Here is a 23,021-nt window from a genome sequence, read left to right as displayed (position 1 = left end):
ATGTATCCACTTTGGTACCACCCTTGCATCTTTGTTTCCAAGGAAACTGCAGGAACATATCTTGTTTTCCTCTGTGCTTCTATGGAGTTCCTACCTTGTAGAGCTTTAGTGTCCCAGTCCTGCAAGTGGTTGTTTAAAAGATCTAGTCATTTCATTTCCACTTAACCAAAAATAAGCTAGCTAGTTATAAACCCAAACCTGTTGAAACAATGGCTGCATTAAATAATCCCATTAATAGAACATCATGCTACATTTCAATATACGAAAAACAAAACAAAATAAAAACCTGTGTTCTTTCATTTGGACTTGGAAGTCTGTAAAAAGAAAACCCTAGAGAAGAAAATTAATTGGACAACTGACCAGGCTATGTGTTATCATTTGTACATAAGAAATTCTTCCACTTCTGTTAAAAACTTAACAAGTAAGTTCCTTGTTGCAATGCAATTCTGACACTAACTACTCAGAGTTAGATCAGATTTAATAGGCTAAGGACACAGTCTTCCAGAAGACTCTCCTTATTTCAGACTCCAGCCCAAGCTCCAGGGTTCTCAGGCTACTACACTTCTGACCAACTGGTTACAAATTCAGAAGTTTCCACTAGCTCCTCAGGTTCAGTAATTCACTAGAATGACTGAAGAACTCAGGAAATTGGTATACTTATGATTACAGTTTTCTTATAAGGGATCCAAATCAGGACCAGCCAAATGAAGAGGCACATAGAGCAAGACCTGGGAGGGTCTCAAACACAAACCCTCCATGTCCTCAGGACAGGTCACCCTCCCAGCACATTGATGTGTATCACCAACAAGGAAGCTCACCCAAGCTCCAGGTGTCCAGAGTTTTTATTGATATCATGTTCATTACATAGACTTGTGTACTTGAATCATTGGCCACGGGATTGAAGTCAATCTCCAGTTCTCCTCCCCTCTCTGGAGGTTAGGCTGGTACCATCTGGCTCAAAGCCCCAACCTCTAATCACATGGTTGGTCATTCCAGCATGGCCAACCCCCATTCTGACACTATCTAGGGGCCCTCTAGGGTCACCTCATTAGCATAAACTCAAGTAGGACCTGAGGGGCCCACCGTGAATTACAAAGACACTCCTACCCCTCTGGAAAAGGCCATAATTTAGAGGCTCAGTCCCAGGAACCAGGGACAAAGACCAGGCAAATTCTTTGTTGTGTAACACTAATAACAACTAATGAATAGTTCCAAATAGCATTTGGAATCCCAGTTTCAAGCAAGGCTGGAATTCTGTACTGCAGCTCTTCTCAGTTGACTTGGTATGGCTACTTTTAGCAACAGTAATAGGATAACAATACCAGGACCTGGCTTGGTTAAGTAACTCAGGATTAGAAAGTACTTTTGGTTCCCAAAATAAATGGGAAAATGGGTATGCTGCTAATTGTGACTGTGGTTCAGTAACTGGGCTAATTTAGAAGCGAGGGTTGGTTTATCTGACAGTTTCCACAAAAAGGAAGAATTCAGCAGAAAGCCGCTAGAGAAGCAGATCTCACACACTCCATAACGTTGGGCTTGGGGAATACCGTGTGAAGACTGCAAGTCAACACAAGTGTTTTCAGTATAATGGGAACTTGGGAACTCAAGCCTCAATAGTCCTTATCAAGCAAATTAATTTATAGGACCATAAATCACAATGGATATTTGAAGAGGTCCTGAGTCCTGCCCTTTGCCAAAGAAAGACTGGGACCCTACAGGCAAAGGAGGGTTGAAGGTGAAAATATTATCCAGATAAACTTAAAAACTTGTTTATGCTACAAAGTAAACTAAAATGTGGAAGCGATTATCCTGATAACAAAACAAGACCGGAAATGTTTGGGTAGAGGCATTTATAGTAATCTGTACTATTTTGGACTTACTCTAAACTAAACTATGACTTTTACTAATTGGAAAACAAATAGCTATCCATGAAGAGGGCCTTATTCTTTGATAGATCTTTTGTAAAACCCTTGTCCCTAGAGTAAAATATTTGCATCTGGATACAAGAGATAATGGGTTTGAAAAATCTTAATTACCAAAATTGGCTTAATCTCATCTACAACATAATTAATTCTCCACATTCAGAAACAGTATATAATGTGAAAGAAGGGTAGAATGATGTGTGGTTTTATTTGCGTGTTTTGCTATGTTTTAGATGGTAGGGAGTAGAAACTTCTCATTTTCTTAAGCAACCATCCTTGACATGCGTTTAATTCCAAATGGGGGCAGAATCTGTTTTTATGTCTTATGTCAGTAGACGATTTGTTCTTTTCATATCAAGTAATAAACAGTATCTTATTACTGTATTAGTATTATTTTCACTACATTCCCCCAAGCGCCTGTTAGTCGCAGGAACAAAATTCTTGACAAGATCAAGTCACACTGACTCTCTCCTATGGCAGCCAACACACAACTGGTCCTGGGGGACCTTCCCCAGGCTGACTCTGCTGTTGCTTCCTTTTCACTCTCCCTTTCCTCAGTGTCTGTGACCACTGCAATCATCTAATAGAAATTTAGAGCAGGTGGCATAAAAGTATAATGTGCAGGTAAACACAGTAGGGAATTCGATCTGCATTCAGATCTGGCACTTCTTTTGTAAACTCCTCAACTAGATTTCAAGCTCTTAAGGACAGTGACCTCTTTCTACCTCTCTAATTTCTTTTTCTGTGCCTGGTACATTACTATAATCCCATCTTGCTGCTGATTGGTTAGTTGATAATTAGATTCACCCTTGTAGCTATTATACAAAGAAAAGGTTAAGAAATGTGTACACTGGTTAGTATATAAAAAGAAACCTGGCATCATTTCCCTGACCGTGAACAAAAATACAGTGGAAGTGTTCTACAACAACAAAATTGTCAGCAGAGAAGAAGTACATCTATATTATGCAGGAAAACACTATGTTGTGTTCAGTCAATACATCTAAATGTAACGTGTACAGAATTTCAGAGAAAAGTATATAGTTCTATAAGGTAATGACATTTGGGTGAATTTTTTATTCTATTTCCCAAAAATTCTGTGAAAGTTTTGTATTACCGTGTTTCCCCGAAAATAAGACGTAGCCGGACAATCAACTCTAATGAGTCTTTTGGAGCAAAAATTAATATAAGACCGGGTATTATATTATATTACATTATATTATATTATATAAGACTCGATCTTATATAAGACCCAGTATTATATTATATTATATCATATTATACTATATTATATTATATTATAGACCTTATATGTATTAATAGGTCTATATGTATTAATTTTTGCTCCAAAAAATGCATTAGAGCTGTTGTCTCACTAGGTCTTATTTTGGGGGAAACACGGTATTAAGAAATTAAGAAATACAAAGAAAAAAACAAGGCAGACATAGTTTTGTCCATTAAAAATATCTGGGCTCTTTCATTTAAAAAATTTAGAATAAATAAAATATTCCATTTAAAAATAAATAGATAGACAGAAAAAGTCAACCTTTAGGAATTTTTTTACACTGTAAAGGGAAGTAAAATTATATGGATAAAAATAATTTTTACCATTGGTTTACTGGTAATAGCTTATAGCTATTACAGCTTCCGAGGTCTTAAAAATAGACTTTGTAAAGGCAACTATAGCCATACTGTTTCAGATAAAGCGACCTTTCTGAAAAGGTGGTATTTACTTTAAGCCCTTAATGTAAATCAATCAACGAATGAACAGGATAGCTGAACACTGAGTACATATGTTTGTCTTTTCTCTGTCTAAATGTTTGCCTCAATCTGAATCAATTCGATTATGCTAACATTGTAGAACTTGGCCTACAATGGATCAAGGTAACGTAATAGGCGGAAAAGACAGGCAAAGATCCCCAAAACTGTGGCTTAAGGAAGAGTGGAACTTGTTGGGATGACCACATTCATAAGGCCAAATCCCATCCCTCTACATTAATTTGTACACAACTGTTCTATAGGTTGAATTGTGTTGAAGTCCTCACCCCCAGTACCTGTGAAGGTGACCTCATTTGAAAATAGGATCATTGCAGATGATCACACTAAAATGAGATCATTGGGGTGAGTTCTAGTCTAGTATGACAGGTGTCCTTATAAAATGGGGGAAATTGGAGACAGAAACGTACACAGGAGGAAGGCAGAAATCAGAGTGATACATCTAAAAGCCAAGAAACACCAAAGATTGCCAGCAAACCACCAAAGTATAGGAGAGAGGCCTGGAACAGATTCGTCCTCATAGTCCTCAGAAGGAACCAACCCCGCCAATACCTTGATCTTGGACTTCTGGCTTCCAGAAGTGTCAGAAAAATTTCTGTTGTTTAAGCCCCCTGGTTTGTGGTACTTTGTTAGGACAACCCTAGGAAACTAATACAATAACCATTAATCATTGCTTTGTAGGTTGTACAGATGGCCTAAACAGGAAGTTTAAGCTTAAAACCAATGTGTGCTTGCCCACACACAAAAATGGATCAAAAGCTGAGAACATATTGCAAAGTACTTAAGGTCACAGATTTCTTTTTTTAAAATCAACTTTATTGAGCTATAATTTAAATATAATAAAATGTATTCATTGTAACTATGCCATTCAATGAGTTTTGGCAAATGCGAGACCATTCCAATCAAGCTATAAAACATTTCTTGGAAAGTTTACTCATGCCCCTTTCCCCGTCAATCCCCCACTCATGTCCTCGGCAACCACTACTTGTCATCACTGTAGACAGATATTGGGAAGTCCAAAGTTATACACGGATTTTCGACTGTGCAGGGGGCAGCACCCGTCGCCACTGTATTGTTTAAGGGTCAACTGTAGTTGTAGGATTCTATTTGAAATGTTGTACAACACACTCTGTAGCAGTGATGAACACGAACCACAGTAAGACATATGTTTTCTTCATGACCTATACTTTTATGACCAAGACCAAAATTTCATAAAAGAATCCTTACTATTTTCAATGAACTCTGACTTATTCACTTCCTCCTTCATTTGTTCAGTCTATATACAATTATATAAAATGGTGGAGTAACCTCTGTTTAGAGGACAGGAATGTAGAAAAGAGAACAAACACCCCATTTGTCTCATTTGGTCTTCTTTCTGAAGATCCAACTAAAATTCTCCCGGGTCATAGTTTTCTTTTCTGCCACAAAATAAGAGGTAGCCCACAAACCTAATATTCACGTAGACAGTTTATTATAGAGAAACCTTTAAGCATTTTCATCACCATTTTGGGCATAGGAAATCTTAGGCACATGTAATTTAGATCCTATGACCTGTTGTTGGTCAAAATGCATAATCCTAAAGGGACTGCAGGACTTCTGCCCAAGGCAACGGGATTTCCACTCAGGCTCTACACTGCCCTCTCCTGGTGCAACAAAGTTCATATCCTGGCAGCTCAAGAGTCCCAAACCCTAGTCTAGACAACTAAATGCATCCTTTTCTTAAGCAGTGGGCAGATATACATAAACTTCCATTCACCTCTGGACCAAGAAGGAAAAAGAAAATAAAAGTAATAAGAAAGAAAGAGAAGAAGACATTTGGATATGTCTAGCTTTGGTAATTCAAATTAAATTAGAATGATTCTTCATCTACCCATCTACCATTTAGTTCCTTAGTTCTTTTTTTTTTACTTTTCTTTCTTTTTGTTCTTTCTTTCAAGAAATAAACACAAAATGGCTCATCAAAATAGCAATGACTAAGCGGTTGGGAAGAAGAAGCCTAAGTTTGATGTTGCCTTGTTTCTAACAGAATGAAAAAAAAAAATCCTAAACTCAAACCCTATAATTCAACCCAACTTGTCGCCACCCTCTGATTAAAGCATTTTTAAAAAATAACAGATAGAAAGTTGAGATCTGCACTGAGATAAAGATGTTTAGCATAGATCAAAAGGAATTGTACATATGTCAGTTAGATTAAGTGACAGGATGTGGGGAAGTGCTGAGTCCTATATCCAGTTACTTCATGCATGAGCACATTTGCTGAATGAGGAACTCTTAACAGGCTGGCCGTGCATAGATGGAAACCAGGGAAATTAATGGAAGGCAATCTACAATGGTTAGAGTGTTTGTTCTGATATACATCCAAGACCACATTTCTCCTAATTAGTAAGACTACTGTAATTTTTTATAACAGTCTATCTTGCCAAGCCCAGGATAGTAAATTATCTCTGAAACTTTCATCTGACATTCCTGAGGGGGTCAACATTATGCTGTAAGTACTTGATATCCCATATACATAAACTGAATTACATATAGATAGACTATTTCCCCAAACCTAGTAGAAAGAAAAATATTTAAAATCCACCCCTTCCCCAACACACCAAAAATTCCATTTATGGCATTTTGGGAAGCAAAAGGGACAAGTAGTGTAGAATAATGTCAATCTCAATGGAGCCCAGACAAGAATAGTAAGTTATTTTTGAGGTGAAGTGGGATTAGGGAAGGGAGAGAATGAGGAGGAATACTTTACTTGCTAAGAAAAATGGAAAAGTCAGACAGTGGTTATTTTTCTGGATCTGTGAGTTACACTAAAAGAGTGCTGCGAAAGACCACTATTCATGCCACATATGTCTTTGGGATGCCATTCATACATTACCCTTCACAATGCAGATATATTAGCTAGTCAAAATCAGACTATAAATCAGAGAAGTTAAAAATCTATATTAGGGAACTGCCATGTGGCTTATTGTGAGGGTTGCCTCCTTACTTAACAGTTATAAAAATCTAAAATTCTAGAGCTGGAAAAAACCTCATTACCCTCAACAGCCTTAATTACTCCCAGTTGAATAATAATCAAATCAAATCACCTTTTAGTTAAAATGATTCCATACCCTTGATAATCCAACAGGCCAGGACTAAGGTGAGGGGATTGAGGCACTTGCCTGGGGCACAAAATTTAAGGGGGGACTTGGTGCCCAAAACCTCAGTAATCAAAATAAATAATATTTTAACTTCCCCTTCTCAAATCCCATCTCTGTCGGATCCTGTCTTCATTTAAAATTTTGATATATTGTTCATCAGGGACTTTTTGCATTTATTTTGATATTTGAAAATACTACTCATCTTGATTACTGAAGTTACTGGCACTCTTAAATTTTGCACCCTATGGCAAGTATTTCCCTCACCTCACAATACCCCTGGAGCTGTAAACCCATTCCAATATTTATATAACTTCGGATTCAGAAATTTCTTCCTCGCATCTCACCCAGGGTTTCTCAACCTCCTCACTGTTGGCATTTTGGATGCGAGATAATTCTTTGTTGTGGGGGGTTGTCCTTCACACTGTAGGATGCTTAGCAGCACTCCTCGCCTCCACCCAGGAGCTGTCAGGAGCATCCTCTCTCCCCGTCCTCCGACCATCATTTCCAAATCATTCCTGATCGAGAGCCATTGATCTGACTAAAATTTCTCAAGCTGCAAAACCACCCCATTCCTTCCAGTTGTATCCTCAGTAGATAGAAAGCAGCCTTTCATTGTTTTCTAAATAACAACCCCATGAGATTCTTTGCTTTGTAGAGTGTGTGTTTACTTTATAATCTGATTAGAGTAATGATAATCATGTTAGCATGTCTAGACTTACCAAGGTCAAATCCCTGGCCTCTGTAAGGTTTATTCCTGTCTAATATCTGACATCTCAGTAGACCACTTGGCCATCTGAAGCGGTAGCTTCTTCCAGAAGTTCAGAAATGCCTTGTAATTATAACCCTTTTGTCAAACTATAAACTCAGCTTCCTCCTTGCCTTAGGCCACAGAGATTGGTTACTCCCCTAACCACATTTCATTCTCTTCAAAGTGGATTTCATCTTGGAATTTATCAATAACCTTTATGTAAGCTATCATATCTTCTTCCATCTCAGAAGCTAAGGGTCGAATGAGTCAGATTATATTAAATAATTCAGCAATTCAACTTCCTCTGTGATCTTAGTTTTTGAAATACTACAATTTTGGGAAGGCATTTTGCCTATAATGAGCAGGAAAGATTTAATAAAGTATTTAGTAAAGTAAAAGCCAAATTCATTACAAATATTTTTAAACCTAGAGTCAGACTTAGAAATCAAATTACACTTGGAAGATAAAAATCCATTTCTGGACACTAGTTTTGTAACAACATACTGAAAAGTCTCATAGTCATCCATGTAAATGGCAATATGAATTATAAATAGGTAGTCAGATAGACAAGCTAGAAATTGTTCCCAGTGATGCACAATCTGCCACCTTCATCCTCCACTCTGTTGAACTTTTATAAAATTCTGGGTTTTCCCTTCCTGGTAGGACTCATGTATGTGGGGATCAAACTATATTCCAGATAACTAGTTTCCATATTATACCAGTCAGGGTTGTTAGCTGCAAGGAACAGAAACTAACTCTGGCTGATTAAGTGAAAAAGAAGCATTTGCTGTTGAGTTGTTGGATAGTTCAACATGATTGGGACAAGGCTCAAAAAGAAGACTAGAGAAAGAAAGCTGGGCAGCAGGTGGAACCCAGCCAAAAACACAGCTGCTACCCCCTCCAGTGAGGAAACCAGCACCACTGCTCCCACCACCGAATAATGGATGCTGTCGGTTGCCCAGCAGACACAGACCCTGAACTCTGGGTGGTATTCCTCATGCTACTATCACCTTGGTACCTCTGGATTCTCCACTGCCTCTGCCTTGTTATGTCACCAGCTCCCAATTCAAAGTCACTAGCAGGTGCATCTATTTAGTCAAGCCTGGGTCATGTGCCTGTACCGTACCTGCAAGGAAGGTTCTGACAATGTCTGCACTTTTCAGCTTCTAAAATGGGAGGCAGGCACCTAAGAAAATGACAGCTGTACATTATGATAAATACAGGTAGGATAAAAGGTAATTAAGAATAACAGATGAAGTCTTGGGCTCTGGAGTCAGAATATCTGAATTTGAATTTATGTTCTATTATTAGCTATGTGACCTTGGTCAAATTATTTAAATCCTTAATCATTTCTATTTCTTCACCTCTAAAGCAGAAGAAGTACTGTTACTGCCTTAGAGGCCCTTGTGAGAATTAAATAAAAATATTCATGTAAAATTGCTTAGCACATACATGGTACATAGTAAGTAATTCTGTATATCTGTATACGTTGTGTATATATATATACACATATTTATTTTTAATGCGTATGTATGTATGCCAGCATGCACTATTGATAGCAGAGATAGAGCTTCTCTATCCCCGTTCTCCTCCCCTCTTTTATAAACACCTACCAAATACTGACAGTGTATTTGCATATCTCAGACTACTCATTTAGTTTAATGCAGGGCAAGGCAACTCAATTTGACTTTGGTTTCCCTGCTGAAAGCATACATGATATAGCAGAGCAATACCAATGAAGAAATAATTATCATTGTGCAGATGCTATAGTAGCATAACAATGGAAGTTCAGAGAGTGGTAGGATTAATTTTCTCTGGAGAGCTAGAAAAATCATGCTGGAAGGAACTTGACAGGGAACATGAAGAACAGATAGTAAGAAATTTCCAGAGAGTAGAGAGAAGGACCCATGCTGGGCAGTGAGAAGACTCTCAGCACCGCCGTGTAAGTGCAGGTGTGCCTGGGAATGGGGAAGAGATGGGAAGGACAAGAGCAAGGGGTTGCTGGGAAGGTAGGAAAAGACGAGGTGAGAAAGATAGACTGGGGCCAGATCGTCAAACTCTTTTGGGTCACACCAGAGTGCTATCTTTCCACCTGCACACACACATGCATGTAAAAATGTTAAGAACTGGCCATTCGCCCTAGTAAAGTGTCACATTATTTATTCCTGGTAAGAGTTTTCATTGATTATTCAGAAGTTAAATCCCAAAGGATTAAGGTTGGCTGAAGCAAAACAGGGGAACAGGCAAACTTGTCCCAGTCTTTTCCCTCTTAACTTCTATCCCAGGTCCCTAGGGCCATCTGGACTGCCTTTGCCTACACATCATCCAGTGCAATGCGTTCCGCCCCGACTAATGCTCCCAGCTCCTCATCCTGCCATTCTTCTTCCTCCTTCGTTCATCAGCGCTCTGATTTCTGTTTCATTAACAAGACTGAGAACGGGCTAAACAGGTGGACCAGTCTCGCTCGACTGCTGTCCCAATCTGCAGCCCTTCTTTGTAACAAATTGCCCTAATAGTTGCAGCGGCCTCCCCAGAAACAATATAAACCCAATTTCTGTTAGCTCCTACATCTTCCCAACCTCTGCACCTCCTCGACCCCAGCCACAGTTAGAACACATGCTCTAATATGGACAGAAGAATGTTTATAGACCACAAAATAAGAATGCTCAAAACAGGATTGCTCCAGAAAATCTGAGGCGAGTGGTTGTTTCATCATTTCTCTGCAGGAAATAGAAGGGTCTTTGGGCTGGGGACTGAGTCTCTTCTTCCCTTCTGGGCCTAGAGTTTGGTCTCAAGTTTTCCAAGAGCATTAACTCAGAGTTCTAAGCTCAGGGACGCCAGTAGCCACATGACTGGAAATGGAAGGGTTTGGCTCCTTGCACACTGTTTGCAGAGCTAAGTTGATTTCTTTCACGTTTTATTTCAGCTGCCAGGGGCTCGAGCCTTGTGAGAACCTCAAGAAATATCAGGGAATTGAGAAAAGACCCAGAGAGCTGGTAGTGGTGAGCTGTGGCTGATATAACCAGGATGGAGAGTGAGAAGGCCTAGAATGGGCCCACTGCAAAGAGTTGTGGGCTGAGAGCGCTTCATGCCACAGGGCCAGCCTCTTTACTGATCTACTCTGGTAAGGCACAAAGGACGTTTAAAATGAACAATTATCCTTGAGACCGATTGTTCCCTCAGGGGCAGTATATTTTCCTCACATGCTTTCCTCTTCACAGCAATCAAATGCATATGGAGCCAGTAACTACGAAGTTGGTCATATTGAATATACTGTTTTTCACAAGTCTTCATGCGTGGAGCATTGCAAACCTTCGTATGTACACTGAGGAGAGAAAGGGAAGACAAAAAAAAAGAACCCCGGGGCAAGGCCTAAGGAAAAGCTTGTGAAAAGAAAAACGCCAAGATAAAGCAACACGATTTGAAATCCTGATCTCCTGAAATGTGCCTTTACAGCTTGCACTTCCCACGTTTCTGAGGGGGGGTCCTTCAAACTCCGTGTCAAATCATGTTATAAGCTCCTTCTTACCTGTTTGTGATAGGTTTCAAGGGCCAGTAATTCCCCCATGCGTGGCAGCAAAGTTTATAGTAGAGATTTGTGCAGTTGAGTAAACGTCCTGCATTGCTTTTTGTGAGGGCTGGCAAGGAGCGAGATTTGTTCTCCCTTTCAGAACTAAATCATGCAACTTCCAAGGACAGTCTAGAGGCAAGCCGTAATCACTCACTTGGTCAGATAATCTAAAGGACGATGACTTAATATTATACTCTCTGGTTTTGTCCAGTAAGACACATAGCTAGGTAGAATGCCCCTGCATTTGTTTTTGTTTTTCAAGTAGACACTACCAAACAAGACCCCATCTGTAAGGGAGACCTTTCTGGTACCCTTTCCCCAGTCTCCCTCCTGTGGTACCCTTATCTATTGCCAGAGATGGCCTCAAATTCTGGGCATTGGTTGGCTGCTGGGGTGACGACAGTGCCAGGGGGCTCAGGAAAGAAGAATTATGAAACCATAATAGCTGTGGAGAGAGGGCTTCATCTGCCATGGGAAGGGTGGCGGACAACTCACTTTGTCTCCTCTTCTACCCACCTGGTGGCACTCTGACTGGCCTGAGGCTTAAACAGGAAGAGGCAGGCATGATAAGCTCTGCATGGCATCTTCAGGACAACAGGTCACAAACACAGTGTCAGCTGGCGCCAGGCTGGTAATGTCAGTGAATGAAATGGGCCAGGTGTAAGGCAATACAGATGGTTGGGATCTAAGGGAAAAAAAGAAGAAAAGACTATCTACTATGTTATTTACTTGCTTGTTGTTAAAAATAAAGATAGCTTTCTTTAAAAAAAAAAAAAAGACAATGGTCTGAAACAAAAACCGAATTAGTTCCTCTTGGCAAAGTCATGTACTTTCTCGTATTAGGCGTGAGCTCTATTGTTCCCTTTTCCCTTTGACTGTCAAGAGGCTCAAAGCTATATTATGTCCTCCCATCCTTTCCTCTCCCAACACATGCACATGCGCACACACATATGCACACATTTGCCTGGTAGTCTGGAAAGAGGTGACATAGGTGATAGACGTGTTATGCTAATTAAATATTCAGAGTTGCTAATTTATCATCATTAAATATTAAATAATTGATATGTGCAAAGTTCTATTTTTCAATTTTCTTCTGTTTTATGTCTTTCCATATAAAACTCTCTACTGAACATCCAAACTCAGTGGAAAGAAACAGTTAAGATGAGTTCTAATTCTGGCTGTATTAGTGAACTCCAAAGTTGTCCTCATTTTAAAACATCTTGTTATGCTCATTTAAGGACTTAATGTATCCTTTTGGAAATTTTTGGTTTTGCTTATGGTTTTGTTTTTCGTTCTTTCTTTTTTTTTTAAATTATCATCTCTGTCTGCAAGCCAAGATTATGAATAGAGATGATATACTTTAGGAAAGGGCCATCGATCCAAAATTAATCTCTCCCAGAGTTAATTCCTGAATAAATTAGGCTGGATGCATTTTTCAACGCCATAAATTATGTGTAATAGGTATAAATAAAACATGAACTGGGTTTCCTCATTTATAACTTTGTATCTATGACACTTCAGTGTAGAAAAGCACAAGTTGTTTTTGTTTTTTCTTTTTCATTAGAGGCTGTTGGGCTAGCCATCTCAAAGATGCAGGAGATATTGTAAAATCAAATAAATGTCCTTTCTATGGCTGAAACAGCTAATAATCGGAAGTCTACAGAAAAATTCCCTCTGCGTACTTATGCAAAAGATCATGACCCTCCTCTTGAGACCAGCAAACCAGTAGAAGAATTGCCAGTAAAGATTTAAGACTGAGGTGGGAGAGGAACCAACATCTCTGGGGCTTAGGAAGGCTGTTCTGCTGTATGAAGTACATGGCCCGTTGTTGCCTTCAAGTTGTTTTATGGTTACAGTTCAGTTCTTGGAGAAATCTATGAGTTGGGATGAAAATAGTTCTCACTCAGCTGAGGACTAACATGCAGTGGGCACTGTGGTGCAGCCCATCCCCTTTACTTGGCCAGTACACACCCCCCTTCACTGTGTGAATGTCCTCACAGCCTTGCCTGGGTGATTTTGCCCCGCCCCACCAAAGCGGGGGTGGCTCCCAGCCCATGAGCCACAAGAAGCCAGCCCCCTACCTCATTCTGTTTCGAGGTTTATGCTCCAGAACTATATTGTCCAGTATGGTGCTCATTAGCCATACGTAGCGATTTAAACTTAAAATTCAGTTCATTGGTTATGCTGGCCGTATTTCAAATGCTTGGTGGCCCTATGTAGTTAGTGGTAGCTGTACTGGACAGTGCCAATTATACAGAACATTTCCAATTATATAGAATATTCCCATGTTCTATATAGAGGTTCTGCAGTAACCTCTATTGGACAGCACTGCTCCAGAGTCCACCCCCCATGGATCAGGCCAAGGTAGGTTTTACTTCAGACAGTGTCCTTGCTCACTCAGTCCCCTCCCCTAGCCTGTTCCTCTACCTCCTTTTGTTTGCTTCTGAAGAGCACTCCCTCAATGAACCGCATGCACCTGAATCCCTGTCTCAGGCTCTGCTCCTAGGGAATTCAATCCACGCCCTTCCACCAGACCTTGCCCTCTGCATTTCTTCTATCTGGCTGTTCCTGACTTATATCCTTTTGTAATAAACCAGTGATCTAGTGAGTGAGCGGGTTTTCTGAGTTCTGTTGTGAGCCACTCTGGCAAATTAATTGAACCCAAGGAAGAGGTCATGGGGACCTCTGATCTGTAGCTCGTCAGTCAGAAGTACAGGTAGTAACCTGGACCTGCAACTGGCATCTGAAGTGGGGCAGTGTGGGGGTGGGGGCAGTGGGTGGTTGTAGGACTGAGATCTTACCCCGTGAGACCAGAAGCTGTCTCTGGACAGACTGTCAGAATTGAGTTGAATTGTTAGGACACGCAGCTGGTGTCCAGAGCATAGCTTGGTGGTGTGGGGGAAACCTCCCTCCCCATGTTGGAATTTAGTAACTAACATACTATTTAAAAGTAAGTTTATCCTACAATTCCTGACTTTGCAGATATCCTATTGAACCACCGTGTTACAAATGCAGAGTCTTGGGCCCCACTGCAGACCTTCTGGAAGGGACTTGCTGTGAGGGAATTTCTCACTTTCTGTGAGAAATTTGCATTAGTAACTGCCCTCATGTGCTCTCTGCTTAAGGGGGTACATCCGTCTCCTCCTGTCCTTGGATATCAGTGCTCCTGGTTCTTGGGTCTTCAGACTCTGACCAGGGCTTACACCATTGGCTCCCCTGGTTCTTAGGCCTTTGTGTCGGGACTGGAACTGCACCACGGCTTTCCTGGGCCTCCAGCTGGCCAACTGCAGATTGTGGGACTTCTCAGCCTCCATACTCATGTGAGCCAATCCCTCATAATAAATCTCTTTCTGTATATCTCTGCATATCCTATTGATTCTTAATACAGACTTCAGTATATCTTTTTAGGGGGACACACATGAACCCATTACATGATACAACAGCAGCAGCCATTGTATCAGACAGAAATCTGAGGAAGAGTTAGGAGCTGGCAGCTGTGGACAGAAGAACCACATTAGGCACCGCGCTGTGGATTGTGTTTGCTGGGAGTCAGGCGTTTGGGGGAGAGTGAAGGTAGCTGGATATGAGCTCTTTCCATCTGTTTCTAGCCAAGGAAACCAACTGCAATTCTGGAAGCAGTCCAAAACATGCTGCAAAATGCCTCATTCCTGAGCCAAATGCAGTTGGCCTGTGCAGTACTGGAGCTAAAAAAAGAAGAAAATGGGGGAAGAGGATGACTTTGTACTATTTCTCTACGGTCCTGAGGGCACAATGAAAATCGACACTTTTAGCTTGAGACGTTAGCTGCCAGGATTCTAGTAGGGTTTGTCAGAAGACACGAAGTAAATGTGCATTCATTATTCTTTGGGAACCCTAGTTCTGGTGGCCTTTTCCACAAGCCATTCAGACCCCATCAGCATCCAAATTTCCCCATAAGGATGTCTCTTGATTTTATTTCGTTGGAGTTAAATGTCCTGTTTGGAGCCCTCAGAATGCCTCACTTAGAGATTACACAGAGTTTCATAAAAGACCAAAGACAACTATCCAAACATATTTAGAAGCAAAAGCCACATCTGCTGGGCCTTAACACACAGAAGATTACGGCTCTTTATGCCTAGGATTTCCTTCTTGGCATCCATCTACATGCTTTTAAATGCCCTATCAGACAAGCCTGGACACTGCTCACATTTATACATGTGAGGTGGCAGTGGAAGGGAGAGGGTAAGGATTCAGGCAGAAAAGGTGAGATGCACTAGGGAGGCAGAAGTGAAAATGAGGAAATTACACCCTGATATACGATAATCAATGAACTTGATTGCACAGTGACCAGAGGGAGGGTATATCCAGAAATAAAAGTAATAATAATGTGCTCCCTACATTTACTGAGCACTTACTTGATATATGTTGCTCTTCCTGTAGCTGTGGATTCATGACTTTCATCATATTTGTAAAATCATTATCCATGATCACTTCAAATATTGTCTGTCCTCTATTTGCTTATTTATCTTTGCTTATTTGCGTATTGTTTAATTGATGGGTCGATGTTTTCATCCCCCCATGTCTCTGTTCAGTATTATGGATAATTTCTTTAGCTCTTTTTTCTAGTTTACCACTTCTCTTTTCAGCTGTTTCTAATCTTCAGTTTAAGCCATCTATGGTGTATGCACACAACCGGTGCATACAGAAAACCAAATAGCTTTTATAGCACCCACAAAACTTCCTTACGTCAGTCTCAGGAATTTTCCCAAATAAGAGAAGGCCTGGATTTTTAAAAAAGTAACAACTTTATGCGATAAAAACTATAGAATTAATCATTCAAAACTTTTATTAAGTCAATGTACTTCCTGTCGGTTTGTTCAATATGGACTTCTTCAATTAGACAATTCGATTCCAGGGATGAATACCAGCAGCACAATGTAGAGAGAGACTGCTGTTCTAAGTGGTCGGTTTGGCCTAACAATCTGTATATGCTATTGAATAAAAGTGATCACTGGAGCCTTCCAAAGATTAACGGGCCATTATTGGCAGCTGAGCCTGCTCCCACCACTGGGGAGGGGGGATTTGCTTCACTTTTCCCCACAGGATCCCTCCTAACCATTGTGGTGGCCCGTCACCTCCTTCACCAGGGTCTTCTGTTCCACAGAGGGAACACCCACCCCGCTGGGGACAGGTGTCACAGACAGTGCTTGACAAATACGTCCCACACCAAATCCCACTTTTCCTAGTAAAGACAGCAAATAAAATTCCCCTCCAATCTGCAGGACGTCCTGTAGAACTTGTCAAATGGGAATCAACTGTGGCCAAAGCTCAGACACCTCAAGCAAACCCAGGAGATCTCTGTTATGAGCATGCGTCACTGATACCTGACTTATTGGGCCTGCTGTAGGGGAGGGAACTCCAGACAAGAAACCAGAAGAACAGAGGGAAATCATGGTTTTACTATATTTTAGCAGCGTTACCTTAGGCAATTCATGTAACAGCTCTGAGCCTCGGTGTTTCTCCTCAGTAAAATGGGGCCTTGGTTGGGAGTACCTGCTTTTTGGCCCATGAATGATTGGGGGGCAGTATTTTGGCTTCCCCTCTGAATTTGCTGTAGGCTTCCTCTCTTAGCTAACAAGTCTATATTTGATGGCAAAGGTGTCAACTACCTTGAAGCAAATGACAAGCCACCAGAGGGCAGACAACTTGGTTTCTCTCCTTGTTTTAAAGTCCCCAAAGCATGAACAGGCGAGATCCGGGTTGTCCCTATTTGTCAATCCTCCCCTCTCACACATTGTGGCCCCTCTTGTATGCTCCTCAGAGGACAATTCTGTCCTACAAAGGTGGGGTATGGTGACCAACTCATCCCGGGCTACCTGGGACTTTTCTGGTTTTCAGAGTAGAAGTCCAGCAGCACCCCAGGGCAAGTGGTCCTCTGAGATGGGGGCAGAACTAGTACGTAGATTTGAGTGGCTTCTGTTGGAGGCCTTCGCGTGTTGTGTGCAAGCAGATCTCCTGGCTGCTGCTGGGTGCCTGGCCTACTGGGTTTCTGCTGCCTTCTGGCTTGACTTCCGGGACGGCTCCTTCCTAGGGATCATTCCCAGAGTCACCGGAATGCTTCTGCCTCAGGCCTCGCTGAGCTTGGTAAATAACAGGCCAACCCGAGGTACCAGCCCCTCTCAGGGGCCCTGTCCCCATGGCAGGTAGGCAGCTAGACACAAACCACACTAATTAACAGGTCTGCTTTTTTCTCCTTGCTTTCCCCTGACAGAACGGCGAGGAAGGGAGGCCCAGGGGCCCAGAACTCCAGGAGAGGGAGGCCCGGGGGCCCAGAACTGCAACCCTGTATCCCTGCTGGTTACTAATGAGAGTCTCTGAGGCCTGCCGCTGGAACTGTGTTGACTCTCCTGCAAGTTATTTATCCTTTGGTGAGGTATGCCCTTGTATCCAACATCCAAAAATTACTCAGCTCCCGCACACAGCACCATGGGGGAATGTCCCCCGCTCTGGGAGTTTGCCGTCTTGGTCCCTATAACTTCTTCAGGGTTCTGCTCACACCCACCCTGGTGACTCTGTTTCCCACAGTCTTGCTCTAAATATCTTCTCTCTTGTCTGACCAGGCTGGTTTTCTCTCCACAACAGCTCTTTAGATTTGAGGGGGGGCGGGGGCGTCTCAGTTTCCAGAAGGCCTATGCTTGCCTTTTCCCATTCGATGGGTCCGTTTTACAGGTTACATGCACAGCAGGCCTGGGACTGAGCGTTCTAAAAGCACCTGCTGTTTTGGGCTGCCCAGCTCTTGGTCCCTTGCATCTCGTGACAATGGTTGCCTGACTTTGTTGTGGGAACCGCCTCAAACTTCTCCACGTTGTTAGGAATTTGTGGGCGCAATAAATGGGCCTAAACAATGAGAACACTCTTTCTCCCTGACCATCACAATTAGCTCAGGGAGGGCACCAGCCCTGCCAGGCTGGAACTGTTGGGGGAATGTGCCCTCTGCCCACTGGGATGACACACACTTGGTCATTTTGGCCACCACATGGGGAAAGCCTGCCTGAGAATGCAGTCAACCAGAGGACAGACAGCCAAGACTCAGACACTGCCTGGCAACAGACTGTGCACCTTGCAGCTTTGGTTCAGCCACACCAGAAGATAATCTACCCTCAGATTTCACAGTCACACACCCCTTCATATTAAGCCAGTGTCAGTTGAGATCCTGTGTCTGGAACCCAAAAAGCCATGACTAACATACTGTAGCTTTCTGATTCCGGGATCAGCGTTCCTTCTGTTCTACTGTGCTGCCTTTCTTTATCCCCAACCTGCCACACACACTCCGTCATCAGCATCTTCTCTTCAGATAACCTCCCCTGGCCTGTCCAACCACCCTTCAAGCCCAGGTCAAGACTTCCCTCCCTCCCGCCAAGCACGTGTTGCAATTTATCTGCTGGCTCACCTTGTTAGCATGAGACAGTGGCCAGCCTGCAGCTGCCAGTCCTGTCCCGGGATCCTCATTCAGCTTCTCCAACTTCTGGGCCAGGCATGTGTGCTAAGCTCAGAGATGAAGGGTCCTGACTTCTGCAGCGTAGGTATGCCAGAGGCACGGGGTTCCGCTGATCCTTGTGGTCCCCAGCTGGTGTGTGTGGGTCCCAGCTGGTTGTTGTTCTTCCCCACTTATATCCGTCTCCCTTCCCCAGCTGCCTGCCTTGTGGACTCCAGCATCAGACCTGAGGACAGCGGCTTTATAGAGACTGCTTAATCAGCTCCCACAATGGGGTAAGGTCAGGTTCCTGTAATAAATCCTTAGTGATTTTGCTTCTCTGAACGCAGACTGATACACCACCCCACACCCTCCTATGGAGTCCTCTTTAGTATGCTATCAAGAGTCTATTTCTGTTGCTTAAAGCCCCAAAATCCCAAACCATACATACTGCATAACACATAAGAAAGGATTTTCAAATTACAAAGCACGGAATACATGCATGTTCTTATTACTTTTACTAATATAAACTGTCCTAGAAAAGCAAAGAACTCAAATAGATAAAAGCAAATCTGAATTTTGCCACATGATACTTGTACGACTTTGGACCATGTTATTTACTCTTTCTGAGCCTATTTTCCCCTCTGTAAAAAGAAGGAAGAAAAGTAATGAGGACTACGTATCATTGCATACACGAGAAACTCCCAAGTGATCATTGGCTTACACAAGAAACAAGCTCCTGTGTCTGTCAGGTAAAGCAGTCCAGGTAAACAGTGTCAGGCAGGTGAGAGATAACATTCACACTCAGAGGGCATCTGTGCTTGCCGTAAACACATTTGGAACCCTTCGACCCCCACCTGGTGGCCCCCACCCATCAGGCATCAGGCTCCTCACTCTCCAGGTTCTACCTCCCTGGAGTACAGGCCCATCCTCGTGGTCCATGGTGGCCACACCTCGCTGAAAGGGAGGCAGGCAAGTGTAATCTTTATTATGTGCTGTGATAAAAATTGAGCTCTGGTTCCGAGGAAGGAGGAAAGAGTAGGCGTGGGGAGGCACCCTGCTGCGTGCCACAGTGGGAGACAGTAACAGGGCTGTGGTGAAGACGTGAGGGAAACCCATGCCAGCCCACTCCAGGCCACCAACCTGCGGTAGTTTCCCCTCCCTGCCTCCCCTTACAGTGCTTCTTTGCTCTCTCCTGATTTCATCAGAATCCCTCCAAATTGACTATGAAACAGTTTTAAATAAAGTCTTATATCCTTAAAGTAGTGAAATTGATGGGGGAAAAAATGCATCCAACAGGTTCCACCTATATATAAAAAAGGTGAGGTTAAGAGTTTGAGTACTAGAGACAGACAAACCATGTTTCTATTTCTGGATCTCCTGCTTCCCGGTAGTGGGGTTTTGGGTAAGTCTCTTCACCTCTTAAAGCCTATTTCTCATTTGCAAATGTCAACAATAGTACTGAAAAGTTTTATGGTGAGGACTGAAGAATATAACGCAGGACAAACACTTAGTATAGTGCCTGGCACACAGTAAGTATTCAGGAAATATTAACTGCTATCGTTGTCAATATTATTATCTTTATATATGTTATCCTGATCAAGTCTGTCTAGAGACATGCTAGTGGTTTTCCCTCTGGTCTCACTCTTCACTGCTTTCTTCAGCTTCAACCACCTTTTAAAAAGGAGAAAAAGAATGAGGCTTGTGACATTTCTCCTAAGAAGCTTTACTGGGCAGCTTTGGAAAATCCACAGCAAGCCCCAGTGGCCCTTGGTGGATGAGTAGAGACTGCGGCCATCAGGACTCTTGTGCGAAGACTTCTGGGTCTTCTTCGGGTTCCCTGATCCATTTTGTAATAATTTCCCCTAGTCCATTGTTCCCAAGCCCTCGGTGTGAGGACCAGGCCAGCACTCAAAGGGTTCCAAATGTGTTTACAGCAAGCACAGATGCCCTCTGAGTGTGAATGTTATCTCTCACCAGATAAGGGATGTGCTCAGCCCAGATCAAACACTTGTTTATCTGCAGGGTACTGAGAACCAAACCTCTGCTTCTGTTCCTCCCAGGTCATTTATTTGCTAATCCTTATCGCCTCCGATGGTGGTGTTGTTTGCGCACCTGATCTGTTCTTGGCATGGTTAGACCAAGAGGTGCCCTGCTTCTCAGCGGAAATGGAATGCAGAGTGGCCTCCTGGGCCAATGCAGGAAGAAGAGAGATGGACCAGGGCATCAGAAGATGCAGCACCAGTCTGTCTCCAAGGGAGACTGGGCTCAGCTGATTCAAAGGCCTCTTCCAGAGCCCACATTCCAGTTTGCTACAAAAGACCTAGCGTGAGCTTTTGAGGGATAAAGAAGAAAAGTTGAAGACAAAATGAGGAGAAAGTGTGTGTCTTCAGCCTGCTGTGAGGGAGAGTTGCGAGTCTCTAACCACAGTGTTTATTTGTGTTGCTTATTTTAGCTGTGTGGTCCACAGCGCCAAAAGTGGGCAGATGGAGGCCTCCTGCTCATTGACTTGGTGCAGAAATAGCTTGTAAAAACAATGACTATATCCCATGCAAATCCGGAGCAAGGAAGGTGGGGGGGAAATTCTAGAATGTTTGCAGGAAGTTAAAATGATGGTATAAAGGAGTTCTTACTCTGAGAAATACTACTTCATATTACAATTAGAATTTATAAAATGAATTAGTGGTGGGAAGTAGAGTCATATACTATTTATTTACTTTACAAGAAAATTCCTTGCTTTATAAGAAGCCAAATGTTTCCTCTTGGAAGTCGGCTTTTATGGTGCACTAAAAATAAGGTTGAATATATAAATAAAGCTTTTATTTAATTAACAACTTTTTAATTATACCACTTTTGATACAAATTTTAATTATACAACTTTTGAAGTGTTATCGTATATAAAGTGTTACTTTTCATAAACACACTCACATTTTGGGAAGAAATTTACATAAGATAATATCTTTCTTGAGGTCCAATTTGATTTGTCTGCCTCGTTGGAATTAAACTTGGAAGTTTTTCCAGTTGCACTTGAAAGGCAAGATCCCTTTTTTTGTGGTAAAAGGTGTGAATGCCCAGATTTTCCCACAAGGGGGCAGTGCCTCACAGGGTCTGTAGTTAGCACCAAGTCCTGAGATTCCCCATACACAGCCTTAGGAGCCGGCCTCCTTCCAGGGGAAGGCGATTCACAAGTGAAGAGGCACGTCTCACAGTGCTTAGTGACACAGACCCTATACTCAGTACCTTTAAAATATAATGGAATGTTAACATTTAAAATAAAAAACAGAGAAACTGAAAGAAAAAAGAAAAAGAGGCTCATCTGATAGTGCCTTTGCATAGGCATAATCGAAAGCTCTAAGTATTTGCCAGAAACCATTTGGCTGTTCTCATGCAGAAAACGGATTAAATCATTTTGTATATGGGTCAATCCTTAGACATTAATGGAAAAAATTATTTTTCCTATATAAGTAACAAAATGTATCCATCTAAGTCACCACCAAAAGTGATTTTTGGTAGGTACCAATACACACTGAGTCATAAAACGTTGTTTTCCCTTCAAGTTTCTTTTGTGAATTTACAGAGATGCATGAGGTAATGTGCTCCATCCATGTTCTACTGCACGTGTCTTTGGACTGCCCCTCAATGGAAACGGTGCTTAAGATTTAAAACAAATTATTATTAAGTAAAAATAAATTCCCAAGAAAAGAAATTTAGGGTAGAAGATCAGTTTGCGTTTTTAAGGGGAAGATGCCTCTCATAATTTTGTGCTGGGCTGGACTTTCACTGAATGTACGTGAAGGAGAATAAAACTGATTCAACAGGGCAGGGAAACAAGTGATTCCACTGTGTCTTATCTATACTATTTATAGCTGAGGAGAAGCCAAAAGTGCCAATTGGGTGCCAAGATCCAGATTCAGCCTAAAGAAGCACGAATGATCACTTCCTAGTTTTCACCTCATGGGAGACTTTATGCTGAACCATTCTGTCACACTGGCAGAATTCACTTATGCCTCCTTATATCCATTTCCCTGTCTTCCTCAGTACCGGAATTCCCGAATGTGAGTTAAGTATATCACTTAATATATGTACAGAATAAAGTCTATGTTTCTCAGCCTCACAATGGTGGGTGTAGTCACATGACCAAACCATGACCAATGGGATGAGAACAGAGTGTTTAATATTCCAAACAAGTGATTTTCCAAGAACCCCTGAAATCACATGAATTTCACATATTACGAATGTTGTACGTGGCTCTGTCTCTTGAATGGAGGAGGGAGGGTAGGCTAATGAAAGTCTAATAAAATTTATACCTCTCTGAGCTTAGCTTAAGATACGGTGAACACTGAAGAAACAAAGTGACATAAGAGGTACTTATTAAGCATGTATAATGCACAAGACGTGATGGTGTTAGCATTATTAC

The sequence above is a fragment of the Rhinolophus ferrumequinum genome, chromosome 13, assembly GCF_004115265.2.
Source record: "Rhinolophus ferrumequinum isolate MPI-CBG mRhiFer1 chromosome 13, mRhiFer1_v1.p, whole genome shotgun sequence".
In the NCBI taxonomy this organism is placed as follows: Eukaryota; Metazoa; Chordata; class Mammalia; order Chiroptera; family Rhinolophidae; genus Rhinolophus; species Rhinolophus ferrumequinum.
Note: the sequence above shows the minus strand (reverse complement) of the source record.